This window comes from Chionomys nivalis, chromosome 1 (genome assembly GCF_950005125.1).
Source record: "Chionomys nivalis chromosome 1, mChiNiv1.1, whole genome shotgun sequence".
NCBI classification, from domain to species: Eukaryota; Metazoa; Chordata; class Mammalia; order Rodentia; family Cricetidae; genus Chionomys; species Chionomys nivalis.
This window is the reverse complement of record NC_080086.1, coordinates 84,117,050-84,133,257: the sequence shown is the minus strand read 5'-3', so window position 1 is coordinate 84,133,257 and position 16,208 is coordinate 84,117,050.

Sequence of the window (16,208 nt, the reverse complement as noted above, 5' to 3'; positions counted from 1 at the left end):
TTTATATCTCTTTAAAATTCAAAGTCACCTATAAAATAAAAAAAAACAAGTTATATATTTTATTATCCTAAAAGGGGGAAGAACCAGAGTTACAATCAGATTAAAGAAAAATGTAAATCTAACAGTGTAAATGGCTTTGGGACAAACTCATGATCTTCTGTGTTCCAAAGGGCTTTCCCAGTCCACTTCTCTGGCTGTTCTAGTCACAACACACACAGCTTGTATTATAGGCTCAAACCAGCTCCATACCACACTTAGTGTTGTCTTTTACGGTCACTTCACCATTCTGGCATCTCCTATATGCTGGGAGCTCCACTTCTGCTGAAGGTGTACCAATACCAAGGGCCTCTTGACCTCTGTAGGGACTCCAATCTTGCCACATGGTGTCAAGCCTCACTTCTCTCCATGACCCTTTCAATTCTAGTGTCTCCAATGCAAATAAGGCTCCACCTTCACCAATGGCTTCTCCTGGTCTTTGATAATAGCAAGCCTTAACTTCTCTCCAAGAAGCTTCTCTCTACTTCAGCTTCCGTGTCACTAAATACCACATTACCACATGGGATATTCTTACACATTACCAAGTTAGGCTGCCAGATTGAGGTGCACCCATCACTCCCTCTGGACCATAGCTTCTGTGTGTTGATCATGGGGAAATATTTCCCAGATCTCACCTCAATGATGCTGGTATCTTATTAATCACGGGTGATTCTTCAGAACTAACTGATTGGCATCTATTGTTCAAGTAAGGCAAAAGTTTCACTTCCCCTGATATTTTAAGTCAGTACATCACACGAGTGGGCCTGATAGGAACTCCAAAACTTCCCTCCAAACCAGAAAGGATCATATTGAATGAGGTAACCCAGACCCAGAAAAAAAAGTCACATGTTCTCTCCCATCTGAGGCTCTCAGCTCCAAATATTCAGATATGGGTATACAACCTTGAGTATCTGCAGAAACCAGGAAAGTTAAGAGGAAAAAAGAAGAACCATTGCTGCAGGCAGAGTGAATAAAAAGGAGAATGGCAAAGCACAAGTGATCTGAAGCAGGAAATGAGGAAAATGAAGAGATCTAATTAGGGAGGTGGGAGGGAAATAAATACAGAAGAAGGAGGAAGGGTAAAATAATAATAAGGATGTCTGAAAAAGTCATAAGAAATCAATTATTAACTATATACCTAAAATACCTATAATACATGTAAGGCAGTACATAAATCCACATAAATAGTTTCAGTTAAATTTTCCCATCTGGGCTAACAATGCTTCCTCAAATAGGCATCAACCATCTAACAAAATTCCCAATGCTATGCATAAGAAGCTCCTTTTTAGCTGTTGGTCAGGATTGATCAAGACGCTTCATAAATATTAAAGGCTGTTGCTCTTGCCCTTAGTTGTACCCCAGAGGTGGAATGTAAGATGCTATACTGAAGACTCCATGAACTTCAGACACAGAGCCCAGAGTCCCTGAGCTAGAACTAACTTGTGAGCCTCCTCTCAAAGGACTACTTTTCATGTTACCAGAAGGTGCCATACAAGCTTCCAAAAGTGGGAAGCAGGCTGGAGAGATGGCTCAGAGGGTAAGAGCACTGCCTGCTCTTCCAAAGGTCCTAAGTTCAATTCCCAGCAACCACATGGTGGCTCACAACCATCTATAATGTGGTCTGGTGCCCTCTTCTGGCCTTCAGGCATACACACAGACAGAATATTGTATACATAACAGATAAATAAATATTTGGGGCTGGAGAGATGGCTCAGAGGTTAAGAACATTGCCTGCTCTTCCAGAGGTCCTGAGTTCAATTCCCAGCAACCACATGGTGGCTCACAACCATCTGTAATGGGGGTCTGGTGCCCTCTTCTGGCCTGCAGGCATACACACAGACAGAATATTGTATACATAATAAATAAATTTAAAAAAAAAAGTGGGAAGCAACTAATAGTCCTACCCAGCTATGATGCCTATGAACCACAACTTCAACTGTCATAGCACAATAATGTCAGGGGTCCGTAGTGGCATTCAGACCTCTACAGTAGCCAACATCCCTTTGAACTAAAGACCCTCTCAACAAGAGGGAAATCCTGCCTGCTACACAAAACCTTGCCAACTACCTAAGGCTAATGAATCATGAATCTTGGAGGTTTGAAAACCTACTGTGGCCACTTTACTAAAGCAGAATAATCCCTAACTGCATTCCAAATACACCCATACAAGTGTAGTTCTCGTCCCTTATCAAAGAAACTTTTCTTTGAAACAGATGGAGACCATTACAGAAAACCATAACCAATCAAAATGCAGAGTTGTGGAGACCTGGTTCCAGTGCATACATGTGTTAGTCTGAATGTCACCCAGGTGGTACTGGTTTGAAGGCATGAAGGTGTCATGGAGACTTGGCACTATGAGAAGCCACGAAAAGCCATGGGTGAAGGTGCAGCCTCAGTGGCAATTGAAGGTCCAAGACTAAAGGGGTCACACAAAGAAGTTGAAGCTTGGCACCACAAGGAGAGCCTATGAGAGGCTATTGGTAAAAGTGCAGCCTGGTTTCAGTAGAAGACCCCAGTGTTTTGGAGATTCCTGTGCCATGGAATGACCACAAAGAACAGCAGCAGCAGTGGGGTGGAGTCAGCTGGAGCCTAGATCAGCTGTGTGCACTGCAGTGGGCAGAGCCGGAGAAGTGACACAAGCCCTGTGGAAGAGTCCAGAATATCATGAGTGCATCCCAGATATTGGATGGCTGGAATTTTTTAATTACCCAAGATGTTAGAGATGCCAGAGTCATGGTATTCCTGCTAAGGAGAGATGCTAACAGAGAGAGGAATAAGTTCAAGAGAAAGAAGTGTGTTGTAGTCACACTTCTGTAATGGTCTTCATCTGTTTCAAAGAGAAGATTCCTTGATAAGGGACGAGAACTACACTTATATGGGTATATTTGGAGATGTAGAGAATGCTTTGACATCAGACATGGAAATGCCGAGTTTGGAGTTTGCCCAGCAGGTTTTTGGTCTTGCTTTGCACCAGATTTTCTCATTTTGCTCTCATCCCTGTTTTTTGGAATTGGAATGTAAATCCTGTGTCATTATATGTTGAAAATATGTGATATGGTTTTTGATTATAATTTTAAAGGGGATTGCAGTTAAGAGATTATGATTACATGTGTTTCAGAAGAGACTTTGGACTTTGAAACAAGTTTGTGACTGTTATTAATTATGGGTACATCTGAAGTAAGACTAAATGCAATTTGCATTATGATATTCTTACAAACTTATGGTTGCCAGGCAGTGGAATGTGGTAGTTTGAATGTAGTTGGCCCTAAAACCTCATAGGGAGTGGCACTATTAACAGATGTGTGATGGAGGAAGGTCATTGGTTAAATAATAAAGAAACTGCTTGGCCCTCATAGGTTAAAACATAGGTGGGTGAAATAAACAGAACAGAATGCTGGGAGGAAGAGGAAGTGAACTTAGATGCCATGCAGCTGCTCCCCAGGGCAGGCGCAATGAAGCTCCGACCCAGGATGGACATAGGCTAGAATCTTCCCGGTAGGCACACCTTGGGGTGCTACACACATGAATAGAAATGGGCCAAGCAGTGTTTAAAAGAATATAGTTTGTGTGTTGTTATTTCGGGGCATAAGCTAGCTGGCATCTGGGAGCCGCGTGGCAGGAACACAGCCCGCAGCTCCCAGGCTGGCCCACAGCTCCTTCTTCAGATGTGGTTTTGTCAGAATGGGTATGGCCTTGTTGGAGGAAGTCTGTCACTGGGGGTGGTATTTGAGGTTTCATATACTCAGGATACTGCCCATTGTGTCAGTCACATTCCTGTTGCCTGTAAGAAGTAGGAAATTCAGCTAATCTCTAACAACATGCCTTCCTGCATGCCACCATGCTCTTCACCATGATTGACTGAACCTCTGAACAGTAAGCAAGCACTACAACTAAATGTTTCCTTTGTAAGAGTTGTTGTGGTCATGGTGTCTCTTCACAGCAATAGTAACCCTAAGACAATACCTATACAATACAACTTCCGAACCTAAGACCCAGGAAACATTGTGAATCAGAGAATGAGAAGATTTTAAGAGTCAGAGAAACAGGGAATGGGAGTTTCTGTAAGATTATATCTCCTAGAAACTCAGAAGCTACATACATATAGTCTCAGCAGTAAGATTATCTAAACAAGTACAACATCAACAGATATTCTAACACAGAAGAGGGAACGCTCACAAGGCCCCAGTCCTATACGAATAACTACAGGCAACTAAGAAAAGCTGAGAATGAAAGAAATAGTCTTCCCCAGAGAAGAGCACACCAATTGGTCATCCAGTACCAAGAAGTAAGTTAGTCCTGAAAACACACACACAAATAACATTACATAGACTGAGCAGTGTAGGTATATATGTGTGTGACTGTGCATGTATGTGTGTATATATCCCTAAATATATGTATTTATCATCTCTAAAATGAAAAGTTTATTTTAAATTTTTCCCTTTGAAACTTCCCAAGCTGGGCCTGCACTGTTTGCATATCGTTCAGCTTCTTTAGTTTCCAAGGTCCCACAGAAAAGCCCATCATGCTCTGAGAACTAAAGCACCTTTCCAGCCCAAAGCTCCAAATTCCTTCTACAGTATGTGGCCAAACCAACCTGGTCTTGGCCATCACACCCGTGACCATCACCCACATCCTGGTACCAATTTCTGTCCCAGTTTACCTCTCTGTTGCTGGGATAAACCCCATAATCCAGAGCAACTTGGGATGGATAAGGCTACTGTAGCTTACACATTAGAGTACAACTAAGGCAGGGAAGCCAAGGCAGGAACTCAAGGCAGAAGGGTGAAACAGAAACCACAGACTTGCGGTTTGTTTACTTATACAATCCAGGACCATCTGCCCACCAGTGTCACCACTTCCCACATAAATTGCAATCAAAGAAAATGACTTTTAGACATGCCTACAAGCCCATCTAAAGGAGGCAATTCCTCAGTAGAACTCCCCTCTTACAGGTATGTCAAGTTCTCAACCCATATTATCTACCTATCATTGCTATTCAATAAAGCTAGACACTGTACTACCCATAAAATATTCCAGACATTCTCCCCCTGAGTTCCACTGACATTTTTTCCTTAACTAGGTATAACCAATTACATCTTTCTCCTTATACTAAAACCATGTCCCTAGTCTAAGACCTAATTTAAATCCTGGCTTCCTCACAAAGGGACTGATGACATAAGGGCACCCTTATTGGCTCAAGTAGAGCAGAATAACAAATGACAGAAGATAAAACTGAAAGTTCCACAAAAGAGTACAAACAGTAGAAGTCTTCAGTCTCTTTAGAGCCAGGACATGAGGAACACCCACCCTTCTTTTACTTCAAAACAATCAGAAAAAAAAACAAACCAAGAACTTTCAGCCAAGGCGCACTGTTTCTATTACCCTAAGTTCCCTTTTTAATTAGTGGGGGGGAAGATCAGAAGCCTTGCAAATGAAAGGGCACAAAGCACAGCCTATCACTTTTACAAGTGTGAATGAATGCCCTGTGGGTTGTTTTAATTGCATGAGGACAGTGAAGGAAACATATCCATAAACTGTGGCTTCTCAGGGAAAAGTGTTAATGTTATGTAAATTAAAATTGGAAAGTCTATTTAACTGAAATCAGCAACACCAAGCACTATGTGTGTACAACTGCACTTTTCATCAGCCCTGAGGGCAGCCTTCAGCCTGTGCTGGCCAGACGCCTCTCAGGCTAAGTCCTTCCTTAGAACACCCTCGTTTTTTGGTTGTTAAGGTTTGAATATGAAATTCCCTCCACGGGCCTATGTGTTGAATGTTTGTCCCCATACAGCGACACCGTTTTGTAAGGTTCAAGAAACAAGTAAGTGTGCTCCTTGGAGCATGTTCTTAGGGCCTTATCTGGCCTTGGCTCCTTCTTGTATTCCTTACTATGTTTCTTGTCACCCACGGTGTTTCTTGCTCTATCATGCTTTTCCTACCAGGATGCAATGAGCCTTTGAAGGGGGAGAGCCCAAATAAACCTTGCTTCTTTTAAGTTATCCTCTTAGTTATTTTGGTCACAGCTTTGAAAAAGTCTCAAATACAAAAGTATCAAATGCAATTAAGCAAGGTTTGCTGCTTGGCTTCAAGAAATATTTTCCCTGGCTAGAAAACGGAAGGGATTGTGAGAAAGAAGTAAATCTGATTCCTTTCATACAATGTCCAAAGTCATATGGTAAGTGATTTGTAGAAGATATTCTAACCCCAAAAGTTTAAACTTTACACCCAAACCCATCCACAATCCCAACTCCATCTACTTCACCCAATCTCCTATCTCATTTATAATGCCACCATCTTCAGAAAACCACAACAGTTTGCTAGTAGCTTCCACTCTTGCAAGATATTAATCCATTAAATCAATTTGTTAAATAAAGCAAAGTGTGTGTGTGTGTTTGTGTGTGTGTGGTGTGTGTGTGTGTGTGTGCGTGTGTGTGTAAAACACAGCACTAACCTCAAAAGGGATAAGAGTTTGTAACCATGGCCCAAGAACATAGTTTAGTTATTCCTAATTCCATGTTCCAATGTGGAAACAGTTTGATAGTTTTATAGTAAGTACCAGAACAAAGAAAGTCATAAACCAAGTCCCTTTTCAAATTCATTGGTGGAAACCTTCAGTAGATGGTTAAAGCAAGGCAAGGAAAGCTCTGCCATGCGTCTCAGAGGCTAGCTGGCAACTTTCTTAGCCTTTCAGTTGGTAGAAGCAGTAGTGTGTTAATGTAACACATTCCAAAACATTTTACCTGTTAGTCACAAGGGTGTCAGGTTAGATACAAAGATAGTCAAGGAGTGGCCATTAAGAAGGCTAAAGAAGAACAAGATCAATTAAAATTAGACCCTAGACCTCATCACAAGCACTGAAGTTCCTAACACTCATTCTTACTCAAGAGTCCATAAAAGGTAGAATCTTTCCAGGAACATTCATTCACAGTATGCATCCTCTCTCCAGAGGGGAAAAACTCAAGTAGTTCTATGTCTGTAAGCACATTGAATTCTCAGTTTAAGAAAAGGAAAAAAAGAAATTGTCACAAAGATAATGCCTGGTTCAGATACTTTCACTAGTGAAGTATATCTATCCTTTAATAAGAAATAATGTGAATTCTAGATAGTTACTACCAGAAACTAGAAGTCACCGTAGCTCATGAACACCTATGCAAGTTTTTCAAGAGCACATAATGAATCCAAGCCAGCATTACAGGAAAAGGTAACGCGTAAAATCAAGCAGATTTACACAGGGATCTAAGGCAGATGGCAACTACTAGAAGTCAGTGTGATCGCCACTTCCAGTGAAGATGAAGTAGTGGGAACTAGACTGACTCTCTTGAAACAATTAAAGAAAATTCAAAATCTTTGAATCCACAACAGTCAAAATCAGTATCTATAATCAAGGTCTTCTCGGGGACTAGAGTAGATGAGTTCCTAATAGGTCACAGATTTAAGGTTTTGTGGGATTGGGGGCCTGGGGCTGAAGTTACTTTTCTCTCAGTGACAGTGTCAGGACAAGCAGAGGCATTCTGTTTACCTTGAATCAGGCTTCTGTGTGGAAAAGCATCCAGGGAAATAACCATGCTCAACACTGTCCCAACAACTTGGGATTGATTTACTTGACTCTTTAATATGGACTACCCAGTTAGTGGCACTATGACTCCAGGCTGCTGGGGGAGAATGTTCTAAAGTCAGTTCTCTGTGATGGAGTAAGGGAGTTGCCCAGAGGGAGGTTTTTCTTGGTAGGTAAGTGAGGCTTGCTCAGTGGCTGGTACACACCTATTAGGCCATAAGTCTTTTTAAGGTTATTATTACCTTTTAGATTTATTTTTTTTTAATTTCTGCCCTTCCCCTCTTATATCTAGTCCACTACCACCATCCCTGCTTCCTCCTCAAATTCAATGCCTCTTAATCTTAAGAAATACAAATTACTTCTTCTAGGTAAAGGTAGTATATTTATTAATGGGCAATCAACTATTAATAGAGCCTATAATATAAAAAGAATGACACATTTCAGGGTTAAATATTTCTTAAATTTCCAAAAATTTTTGGCCTAGAATTGACTACAGAGGATGAAAACAGTCAAGGTTAAATGAGACCTTATGAGAGAGAGAGAGAGAGAGAGAGAGAGAGAGAGAGAGAGAGAGAGAGAGAGAGAATCATAGAAATTAGTTAGGCATGGTGACTCATATCTATAATCCCAGTATTTGAGAATTTTTGGCCTAGAATTGACTACAGAGGATGAAAACAGTCAAGGTTAAATGAGACCTTATGAGAGAGAGAGAGAGAGAGAGAGAGAGAGAGAGAGAGAGAGAATCATAGAAATTAGTTAGGCATGGTGACTCATATCTATAATCCCAGTATTTGAGAGACTGAGGCAAGTGTCAGAAATTCAAGGACAGCCTGGGATAAAAAATGAGTTCCAGGCCAACCTGAACCACAGAGTGAGACCCTGTCTCAAAATATAAGAAAAAAAGAGATTTTTATGGCTAATGATAAAATTCAGAAGAAAAAATGAGTGGCTCAGAGCAGGGGAAAGAAGGTATGGAGGAGAGAGGAAGGAAAAGAGGGCCAGAGAGGTAGGGAGGCAAATAAGTCAGAATTTCTCTCAATCACTTGTAAATCCTTGAAATAAAAAAAAAAAAAAAATGACCGAAGAACGGAATAATCCATGAGATGGAAAACAAACAAAAAAGCAAGAGTTGGTTCTTCACAGAAAGCAATTTTAAGACAGATAATCTTAAAACACAAAAGGTATGGGGAAATATTCTGGGGAATCTCATGTACATCAATGGTCACTAGTACACACACATTCATCTCTTCAGCACGATCCAGAATTCCTATTGTTTGTGTGCCACAGTCAGGCTCTGGACATGTGAGTGGGGCAGCAGGCTCAAACTGTTACTTCTAGGAACAGAGACATGAAGTAGGCAGACACTAATCAGCAGCTTGTGGAAACATGCCATTAAAGCCATGGTAAATGCAACGAGGGCAGACACAAACTGTGGGGATTGATGACAGAGTGCAAGAAGGAAATGACTTTCTCTGGGACAGGAACAAAAGGCAGAAGATGATTTCTCTGCAATCATGAATATATAAGATAATCACAACCTCTAGCAGGGCTGTTTGATCTGTCAATAAAGAATGACATCATTATTTTTAATCATCCAAAGAAGAGAAAACTTACCTTGAAAGAAAAAATTTAAGTTTTGATAAACAGTAGTTGAGACATTTTGTATAAATGTTTACAAAGAAAATGGAGACACCATCAAATGCAATGTGTGGGCACAGTTTAAATAATTCTTAATAACGTCTAACATATGTGTCATGACAGGAAATGTGTATTCTGACGTCAGTTTTGGGTACAAACATTTACGACTGAAACAAACATTGTCTTTTACAATCACTCTAGTCCCCAAACTCAAGCAAAGGTTATGTTTAGATGGACTCTTCCCTGCCCACAGAGAGCACAGCTGTCCAGAGGAGTAGAAGGCCACGCCAAATACCACTGTTGTAACCTTTGTTTCCCCTGCTCCTGGTGTATCTACTTAATCCATACATATAAAGTTATCTCCAAAACAATGGAGACCAAAGACTTGAAGAAAAAAAGACTTGGATCAGAAAAACGACTGAGAGAAAAAAGGTGCATAAATAATAAACATGAACGCAAATTTACCTAAGAACTATAAAATCAAGACCAGAGATGTGGGTACATTTTGTCTATTTCCAAAGGTAACTGATGAAATCAAACTGTAGAATATCTTTGGGCTTGTTTCATTATGATTGAAACTTTACATTTCTTAATTAAAAGTTGGATTGCTTTGGAAACAATTTTGAGAAGCAGTCTAGATTCTAAAGTTTTCAAACCTTATTTGTATAGTTTCAGATTTCCCACAAAACTAATCTTTAAAGGGTTCACTTGCTGAGATGCAGAGTACTAGTAATGAAGAATGGCCACAATAATTTGGAAACATTAGTAAAGTACACATATTTAAGCTGCATATTTATGTGGAGCCAAATTTTTCTTCATTGAACCAAGATACCATACTAGAATGAGTTGAATGCAAAGGGAGATAGGAGAATCCAGCTGTGTTTTATTAAATTGCACATAAAAAGTATTTAGCAAAAAAAAAATGCAAAACAGTACTGCTCTTATCACTATGTGGTAAAGAGGCTCTTTCTTTTGTTTCAAAACAACAACATGCATTTTCATTCAGGTCTGGGATTTAGTTCAGCATATGAAAAGTTCTCTCTATTCAATCCCCAGCACTAAAAAGCATCGACAAACATTTTCATTGTTATTTTTGAAATGAAATAGAAAAGATTTTTAAAATTTCTGTCTTAATTTCTTATAAGCATCTACAGGAGTAAGTTGTATATACGAAAATTTTGATGGCCTCCAGTAATGTCTAAGAGGGCAAAGGTGTCCCCAGGGCCTCTGTAGCATCCGCTCAATGGTTCACTGCTTAACACTCTGGTTCACTCTAAGATCCTGTAAGTGAGACATAACTCCTTCCAGTTTACAGTTGGCACACTGTGATTCCCATCAAATGGCTCTTATCAGCATCATGTTGAAATTAGTAATGCCAGGAAAAGGCCAGCTGTCTTCTGCTCTTGCAAATGTATACAGGGATTCGTGAAGAAAATTAGAAAATTAATGCCAAACTTTCTAACAAAATTCTTATTAAACAACACCACTAATGGAATTATGATTATGTTTGAGGAACAATTAACCAATGAGTAAGCTCTGCTGTAAGAGCTCTATAGCTAGGAATGATTTTCATTGGCAAAACTCTGTATTCTGAAAATCACTCAGCTCTAGGTCCAAAAGTTATTGTAGAAACCTAAGTGTCAGTTCCACCAAGTCAGCTCTGAACTCTTATTTAGTAAAGTAATTAAATTATGAATCTAAACGTAGCAGAGCAACAGATCTGGAACTAAGTTGTTTTTCCAGTTAAAAAAACAGTTAAAATTTGTAATTTTGTAGTTTGTTATGTTTGTTTTTGTTTGTTTGTTTGTTTTTGTAACTTTTTGGGGTCCACCACCCAGTTACCATATAAATACACAGAGACTTATTTTTACTTAAAAATGCCCATCCTTAATTTGGCTTGTTTCTAGCCAGCTTTTCTAACTTAAATTACCCCATTTCTCTTCAACTACATTTTGCTTCTGGGCTTTTTCCCTTTCTTTATTCTATATATCTTTGTCTCCTTCTTACTCTATAACTGACTATGTAGCTGGGTGGCTGGCCCCTGGCATCCTCCTCTCCTTTACTAGTTCCTCCCTCCTCATTATTTATTCTCTCTGCACCCCAGTCCCGCTTGTCTTTTCTTCACCCTGGCTTGTGTAGACATCTCTTTTGATCTCTTATCTACCAAAAATCTCTGAAAACACAATGTCATCCTCTATTTTTCCTGATATTTGAGTTGTATAGGGAAGATGCAATTAACATAAAATCCTGATGGAGGAAGGTCATTGGCTAATAAAGAAACTGCCTTGGCCCATCTGATAGGGCAGAATTTAGATAGGCTGAGTAAACAGAACAGAATTCTGGGAGGAAGAGGAAGTAAGCTCAGAAATCATGGAGCTCCTCTCAGAGTCAGACGTGATGAAGCTCCAACCCAGGATGGACGTAGGCTAGAATCTTCCTGGTAAGCACACCTCGTGGTGCTACACACATTAATAGAAATGGGCCAAGCAGTGTTTAAATGAATACAGTTTGTGTGTTGTTATTTCGGGGCATAAGCTAGCCAGGCAGCTAGGAGCTGGGTGGCAGGAATGCAGCCCGCAGCTCCTACAACAAAATCCTTCTTAAAGATCATCTGCTTTTCATTTTTCTTCAGCCTTCTTATCAACCTTCACTGTGGGACATATCATTTTCCACTGTCTGGGCTATCACTGTCCACAGACTAGGCTATCACTGGTCACAGACTAGGCTATCACTGTCCACAGACCTAGGCTATCACTGGCTACAGATGAGGCTATCACTGGTCACAGACTAGGCTATCACTGGCTACAGAGTAGGCTATCACTGGCTACAGACCTAGGCTCTCACTGGTCACAGACTGGTCTGACTGAGACAGTTTAAGAAGGGACAGAAAGAAGTAGAGCTGCCAGCTACACAGTAAAGGGAATTCAATATCAGACAGGGTAATATTCCTCATCTACCTTACACATTTCTGCTTGATGCTTCTGATGTATATCCCTGCTCTCCTACAATATAAGAAAATGTCTATGATACCACTTAAATTATTTCATCTTCCTTCAGGTGTCACTGACAAACTCCACTGACTAGATTTTGAAAAATGATTTTCTAAAATAATTTAGTTGGACCTTCCTTACAGTTGTTTTCATTTGTTGGTTTATTGGTTGGATTTTTGGTGGTAGTATTTGTTGTTGTTGTTGTTATACTCATTGAAACTTACTTCATTTATTTCCAACATATTGTTAGTAAAGACAACTAATAGTATGGGGCTAATACACATTACATACAATATTTTATTTAAAATTACTTCTTGATTGCAAAATTGTCTCAGATACTATTCATTCACCTGTGATGTGATATGAACTTAAATGCATCAGACAGGGAGAAGAGCATTCAGAAACCAAAGCAAAGGAAATCCATGTAAGAAAAGGCTGTACGGTGCCTAAAGACCGTGAGTATCGGAATCATATCAACAGGTCACAGTTCAGTTTAAAGAATGCTCACCTAATAATTAAGCTATTAATAAGCACAGTTTTTCTTTATTCTAGTTTTCTTTAAATAAATTATACATTATTGCAAATGTCAGGTTGATAAACGTGCATCTCTATATATCCCTCCTGTATTCCTTTCTGCTGGAACTATCAGGATTGGCAAATCACATAGATTGGATTTCAACTATTTATCCTTCAGTCAGAATATCTGTGTAAAATTATGCACAACACTTTAAATTCTATTGTTATGGTATTTATTCATATTAACAATTAACGATGGTACAAACTAATGAACTTTAGTGTGACATTTTCATATATGCATTTATAGTACACACTGAATAAATCCAATCATCTTTTCTTCTGTTTCTATTCTTCAATAACTGGTAATCACTATTCTTTCCAATTGTCTGTATTTCCTTTCCACATATGATAAAGTACATGCAATAATCCTCTCTGTCTGTCTGTCTTATTTTACTTTGTATAATGTCTTTCAGTTCTACCCTTTTAAAGTAAATAACAGGATTTCATTTTCTTTGCTGCTAAATAATATTTCATGGTAAATATGCATATACCACATAGAGTCATAGTTGGTAGGAGGTGAGGCCTAGTTGGAGAAAGTAGGTTGCCGTGGGGTGCCTTTGAAGGGTGGACTTGTTTCATGCTCTTTCCATTCTATTGTTGTTTCATATCCACCATGGGATAAGCTGTTCACGTTGTTCTATACAACATATGCTCCTGTCCTTGGTGTTCAATCTTGCCTTAGGCTCAAAGCAATATACTGAAACCTCTGACCCCATGAACCAAGGTAAATGCTTCCTGCTTTAAGTGGGTATTTTCACAGCTATTTGCCAGAACAGTGACAGTATGACTAGCATAGTTAAATTTAATTTTATATTTTGTCATTAAAGATTTTTAAAAAGACAGAAATATACAAAGACCCATTGGGGAAAAAGTTCATGGTTGATTTTATTATTATTATGTTAGCAATTATCTGGAGAAAAAGTCATTTCCAAAAATATCCTTATCGACTCTAATATAGAAATAGCACATGGTATATAGCATTTGTATATTCATGACTTGTGTGGTGAATATGCTTCATTCTTAAATCTTGGTTTAATTAATTTTTGGAGAATGATATAAAGTCTGATAGCTATTTTCCTAGTTGGCATTGTGATTTGGATATTAAGTGTCTTGAAGGCTCATGTTTTGCAGGCTAGCTCTCCAGCTGACGGCTCTACAAAATTGTGTCATGAGGACTCTGACTTTATCAACACATCCACCATATTTTTGGAAATAACTTTTTCAGTTTTTCTTCATGTTGATAATAGTGTGGCATAAATTAGGAAAAGTATATTTTGCCTCAATTTAAAGAACACCTTAAAACAGAGAATCAGCATCTATTTGGAAGCAAAAGGACAGCATCTAAACTAACAATTATATTAGCATCAGATAATTACCATCATGTTTTTAACCTACTTGATCTCCAATTTTTAACAAAACCCTAGATTTAGTGAGCATTTATTTTTGTTGGAAGCTGGGGTTAAAGAAAACACTATCATACTCAATTTATATGTGAGACATTCCAGCATAAACAACGGAATTGATGTACATGATTGAGAACTAACCTGAAGCGTTAAAAGAAGGGGGAGGGGTACTTTTCTCAGTTGTGACCAAACATGCAGCAAACACCTTCGGTAAGGAAAGACTCCCTGCTGACCACAGATGAGGGTACAGCCATGATGGTGGGGAATGCTCACAACTGGAACAGCTCAGCTGGCAGCAGGTAGACCAAGAAGCAGAGAAAGGGAGTGGCTGAACTCGGCCAGCTTCCTCCTTTCTCCCTTCTTCAGTCCAGGACCCAGCACATTCAGGGACGATCTCTGTTTATTATCTCCAGCAATGACTTCAAGACATGCCCAGAAGTATGTCTCCTAGGCATCTATATCCAGCTAAGTTGAAAATGAAGGCCAACCAGCATAACCACTGTGGTATTTTAATGAACTATAAACAGAAGGAAAATTAAGAAAACTCTTCTAGAAAAAATATATTTTTTTAAACTTGAAGTAACCTGATTTTAGTGTTTAAGCATTTTCTTTCCATAATATTTAGCATTGACAAATATTTGAGAGAGACCTAAATTTATGGTCTACTAATTTTATATGTGGTACTCTTTCAAAAATATTTTTCTGTTTTACTTAACAATAGAATTCTATTAGGTAGTATATGTAACAGAACTTAATCTATATTTACATACTAGGTAACAAAACAATTCCATACTTGATACATTTATAAACAAATAGATAAGATTTTAAGCATAAAATATCTAAGTTAAATAACTCAGTGTTCCTTTGCTGAGAAGAGACACCATGACCATGGTAACGAAAAGCATTTAATTAGAGCCTGCTTACAGTTCAGAGGTTTAGTTCACTGTCATCATGATGGGGGGGAGTGCCTACAGGCAGACATAAAAAGTATCTGAGAGTTCTGCATCCAGGTCTACAGGCAGCAGAAAGAGAGACACAGGATCTGCCTGGTTTGGCCTTTTGAAAACCCAAAGGCCACCCCAAGTGGCACATTTCCTCCAACAAGAACACACCTACTTCAACAAGGCCACAACAAGGCCCCATACCCAGAATCCATATGGTAGAAAGACAGAACTGACTCCTGCCAATTGTCTTCTGATATCCACACTTGCACACAACCCCTCCTCCCACAAAACAAATAAATGTAAAAAATAAAATGGAACTATCACCAACATGATAACATTGCAATAAATTCCATCTAAATAATAAAGTAAATAACAAAACATGGCAATGCTTTTTGATAAGCCATCTATTTTTATTGTAAGAATTCATATTAGTTTCCAATAATATTTCATACTTAATTTTTACTAAAAATTTACTATGTGTACAATCATATCATTAAAATAATAAACTCAACCATTATGAAAATATATCTTTTGATTCTTTTAAAAGCAATGTTAGATCTGGAGGACTGGATCAGCAGTGACCAGTGCTTGCTGCTCTTCCAGAAGACCCGATTCTGGACTCCAGAAACCAAGTTCCATGACTCACAATGGCCCATAACTCCAGCTCCAAAGGATATACCAACCTCTTCTGACCTACACTAGACACTGCACTCACATGCATAAACCCACAATCAGACATATACATAAATAATAACACAAATAATAGAGATGCAGCTCAGTCAATAGAAGACTTTTACAAAGTCCTGGTTTCGATTCCCACCACTGAATAAACTGGGCGCGAAGTTGCACACCTTGGATTCTAGCTGCCAGGTGGTGGAGGCAGGAAGGTAAGAAGTTCTGGTCATCCTTGGCTACATAGAGAGTTTTAGGCCAGCTTGGGATACCTGAGAGTTTGTCTCAAGAACAATACAAAAAGGAAACCAAGTAACTCTAAGTTTTGTGACTGAAAGAAAAAAGAATTTAAAAAAATAACTAAATACTTCCAACCCATACAATAAAATCATTA